Source organism: Euprymna scolopes, chromosome 36, assembly GCF_053919585.1.
Source record: "Euprymna scolopes isolate OS-2025 chromosome 36, ASM5391958v1, whole genome shotgun sequence".
Classification (NCBI taxonomy): domain Eukaryota; kingdom Metazoa; phylum Mollusca; class Cephalopoda; order Sepiida; family Sepiolidae; genus Euprymna; species Euprymna scolopes.
In genome coordinates, this window is record NC_136517.1 from 80,033,002 (window position 1) to 80,038,020 (window position 5,019).

A 5,019-nucleotide genomic window follows, 5' to 3' on the forward strand; every position below is an offset into this window, starting at 1 on the left:
TCAGCTCTTAAAGATGCACACACGCACACACACACACTCGCGCACACAGGCACACACACACGTACGAACACACACGCACACACACTCGCGCACAGACACACACACATGCACACACACACAGACACACACACGCACACATACACACACACTCGTGCACACAGACACACACACGCACACATATACACACTCGTGTACACAGACGCACACACACACGCACACACACACTCGCGCACACAGACACACACACACTCGCGCGCAGACACACTCGCGCACACACACACACTTGCGCACACAGACACACACTCGCGCACACAGACACACACTCGCGCAGACAGACATACACACACACAAAACATGCACACACTCGCGCACACAGACACAGACACACACACACACACACACACACACACACACACACACACACAAGAGAATTGAAAGATGGCAGCATACAAATACTTACACTGCAAAATCACTAAAGGAATTGAAATATCACCAACGATTTAAGCACCATTTAAATAAAGAATCTTATCGTCAAACTTCTTACGTCGAACGAGAATTTATTATGTATATATCTGCATACATGTATATATGTACTAGCATTTCAGCCCGGCGTTGCCCGGGTGTTTGGAGGCGTGTTGAGCAAAAAAAAAAAGTGGTCAATTTTTTTTACTTTGACCCCTATTTTGACCCCTTAACATTTATTGTTTTGGGGCTACAATCAAGTTATTAAGTTAGATCCATGTCCAAGGAACCTATATCTAAAATTTCAAGTGTTTAGACCCAAAATTGTCTGAGGAGTTTGCTAGAGTTCTCGAAAGTCAAATCGTTTAACTTTGACCCCTTAACAGCCAAAATTTTAGGCCGAAAACCGATCACAAAGATTTTCCCAAATCTCAGTACCCCGGAAAACAAAATTTTGAGTCTGTAGGCTTAAAATTGACAGAGGTATTGCGTAGGGAAATGTACACACACACACACACACACACACACACACAGAGGCACACACACACACAGACACGTTCGCTTTTATAGATATATAGATATGTATATACATACGTATGTATGTATATTTGTACATATGTATAGATATGTATATACATACATATGTATGTACATACATACGGCACAATAACGTTGAGGTCCTGGATATGACCTTAAACTATATCCGAAGGTGAGGCCCCAGCTTGCGATCTTTGGGGAGTGTGGAGCCACCCTGTAATTGCCATTGCTCCCAGGTCCATTCTGACCCGGACTGGTAGTACATGTTAGGGTCCCAACTATGGGTTAAATAGAAACCGACTTAAAAAAAAAAACAAATATATTCTATGAAAAATTTGTTCTTCAAAATCACCGGATTCGGCATTAAATAACCTGAAAAGGGTTGATATGTCGTAAAACAAAAACAACCAACCATCACGTTGAAACACCGGTTCCCGTCAGATCACTGAAGTTAAGCAACGTTGAGCCTGGCTAGTACCAGATGGGTGACCATTTGGGAATTATAGGCGCTGTATGTGCTTTCCGCTTATCTCGGCATTGTTTCCATGTCTTCAAGTCCAACATAAACAAATTCCTGATAAACCGCCTCCATAAGTTAGACACTTCATCAAATCTCCATTACTAACGATTACTACGACATTGTCCCATTGATTACTGTACACGCAATAACCCTTACCCCCGAGTGGCTTCCGGACCTTGATAAGTGGTGACTACCATGTAAAAAAAATGCATAATTCTTGACAGCATCTGTTTCGTAGCGCAGAATCATTCATGTCATTATTATGCCAATTTTTAAAAATCCATTCCACACTTGTATTTTTTTGTTTTTGTTTATTATTATTTATGTTTATTTTATTTTATTTTTTAATTTTTTTTTTTTTACCAACCGTCATCTTTGCTGATAGGAATGGGTACGCGAATATAACGAGATTCCTTTCTTTCCGGTATAGGAGTTGCTTGAATAAAGCAGTTGAATCCTATGTTGTTGTTTTTCCTTTTCCTTTTTTTTGTTTTGGTTTGTTTTAATTTTTTTGTGTTTTTTTTTGTTTTGTTTTGTTTTTTGTTTTTTTGTGTTGTAGCCAGCGTCGAAACGGGAGTCGAAGGAAGAGGGGGGAAGTATTGGGGGTAAGTTTTTAGCGAAAAGGGTACGTAGTGTAAAATAAAGACTTCTACCCCAACCCAAACATCGACTAGCCGGTCCCTTCGCCGTTTATCCCACCCCCTCTATCGTCTCTCTTTGTGCGGTTATCGTTAGCGAGTCGTTTAAGATACTCTATCGGGGACGACCTTTGACAGCAGACTCGATTCATGAAGTCCTTGTAATGGACAAGTCTGTACGAACACCGCCCCCTTCGAATTAATGGACTGTGCTGAAGAAGAAGAATGTATTTTGAAGAATGGAAAAAGGGGAGGGGGGAAGGATGTGGCAGGGAACGGATGGAGATGATGTGGGGATAACTAATTGAATGAATTTTAAAAAAGAAAGAAATGGAATGAAGAAAATGGTGCAAAATGAACAAAAAAAAAGAAAGAAAGAAAGAAGGGGAAAAGTAGTGAAATGAAAAAAAAAGAAAGAAAGAAGGGGAAAAGTAATGAAATGAAAAAAAAAGAAAGAAAGAACGGAGGGGAAAAGTAATGAAATGAAAAAAAAAAGAAAATGTAATGAAAGAAATGATTTATTATATAAAAAAAAACTGCGAACATGAAAAGTAATATGGTTAAGCTTAAACATGGAAAAGTAAAGGACAAGATATTCTAATAGAAAAAATATAATAAATTTACAACTTAAAATATTGCAGGATTATATAAAGTTATAAATTGAATTTTAAAAAATCTTAATGCTGCAATATTTTAAGTTATAAGATTATAATTAAGAATTGATTATATAATGTTATATATAGAATTTTTAAAAATCTTAATGCTGCAATATTTTAAGTTATAAATTTATTATATTTTTACTTGATTATCTTGTCTTTTCTTTTCCAGTTTTAACAACTAGTCCTTTACTTTTCCATGTTTAAGCTTAACCATATTACTTTTCATGCTCACATTTTTCGATCATCCATGATTTTTCCAGGCTTTCAATAAATTTACTTGTGCTTTGTTTAATTTCGGTCCTGTTTTTTTGCCCCCATAAACACATATATAATAACAATGTACGGCACGCGTCTGCTTTCAATAATATACCTCGAATTATCTCCCTTTCCTGCTTTCATTCTGTCTGTTTCACGAGTTACTTTTCTTTTCGCGATAGTAGTCGCTGAAGCGACGATGTTGCTATGGAAGCCAGTCATACGAGGGGGCGCGCAATAAGTAATTCCCCTGACCCACTTCCAGTTGTCTGATCTAGCCGAAATTTTGCATGTGCAATGATTTATATATCTACGGGTTATGTGGCAAATTACAGTTCTGAACTAATTGTGGTCTCTGTTTTACAGGTGTTTGAACTGAGTCAGGTGTGAAATGGAGCCTGTTGAATGTCGAGCAGTGATCCGGTTTTTGTATTTGAAAGCACGCACACCACAGGAGACTTTTGATGAAATGAAAGAAACTTATAGTGATAATGCCCCATCATATGACCTTGTAAAACGCTGGCATCGTGAATTCAAACATGGCCGGAAGTCTGTGGAAACAGCTCCCAGACCTGGTCGCTTCCTTCTGCCATTGATGAGGCATCTACCCGTCAAGTTGAGACTGCCATTTTGGAAGATCGGTGCATTACTATTCGCCAAATAGCCCAAGATATCAAGATTAGTACAGGGTCTGTGGAAACTATCAATCATGACCATTTGCATATGCATAAGGTGTCTACCAGATGGATTCCCAGGTTGCTCACACCATTCTAGAAGTGAGAACGCGTTGAGTGCTCGAGGATGAATTTGGAGATGTGTCAAGAAGATGAGTCAAAGTTTTTCAAAAGACTGATTATACAGGATGAAACCTGGGTCCATCACTATGATCCAGAGACCAAAACCCAGTCAATGCAGTGGAAGCACTTGGACTCACCACCTCCAAAGAAGACAAGGGTGCAGCCCTCCGCTGGCAAGGTCATGCTCACAGTCTTCTGGGACCAGGACGGAGTACTGATGACAGATTTCCTGTCAAAGGGTAGCACAATGACAGGAGCCTATTATGTTTCACTTGTGAGGAAATTAAGGGAAGCTATCAAAATCAAGAGGCGGGGAAAGATCAGCAAAGATACCCTCCTCCTAAAGGACAAGCTCCGGTGCACAACTCGCATGTCGCCAGATCAGAAGCACGGACCTGTGGTTATAAAATCTTTCCCCATCCTCCCTACTCTCCTGACCTTGCAGCCTCTGACTTTCACCTCTTCCCAGCCATGAAGTTGTTTTTGAAATGAAAGCGTTTTCCAGATGATGCAGCATTGATTTCTGAGGCCACGTCGTGATTGGAGGACCAACCTGGGGTTCTACAAAAACGGTCTCCAGAGCTGCATCAAACGATGAGAGAAATGTATAACTCTGGGTGGTTCCTATGTAGAGAAAGACTAATAAATGTGCCAAGTTTCGTTGCTCTACTGCTATGGTAAGTGGGGCAGGGGCATTACTTATTGCACGCCCCTCTTAAAAAGCGTCGCTCACAGCTATATATATTTTTACGATTTTGAACACCTGAAAATTTGTCATAACTTTTGTTTTACTGAACGAAAATTGATTTTTTTTTTTCACAATATAGCTGAGAAGGTGATCTATAAAGTGTAATAATTGTTTAAAATTTGGCCGAAAAATAGTGAAGCGTTAAAGCATTTCTAAATGACTAAAACTGCCCATTAACCATATATTCAAACACTACCGTGTTTGGATAATAAAAAAAGTATAAAATACAGTTTTATTTACATTTTTTTTTAAATTAATCAAAATCTCTAAAAACAAAAACAAAAACAAAACAAAACAAAAAAACAAACAAACAAATATTGCACCGAAAGGATATAATTTACAAAATGTATTTAAATAGATAATGGATTGATCGCAATAAACATTTATATTAAATTCACATTTA

The 5,019-nt window shown here is 38.5% G+C and overlaps 1 pseudogene; it reads left to right on the forward strand.

The window, feature by feature from the left end:
• The first annotated feature begins 1,402 nt into the window (after positions 1–1,402).
• Positions 1,403–1,517, forward strand: LOC145260754 (5S ribosomal RNA; annotated as a pseudogene).
• The last annotated feature ends 3,502 nt before the right edge of the window (positions 1,518–5,019 follow it).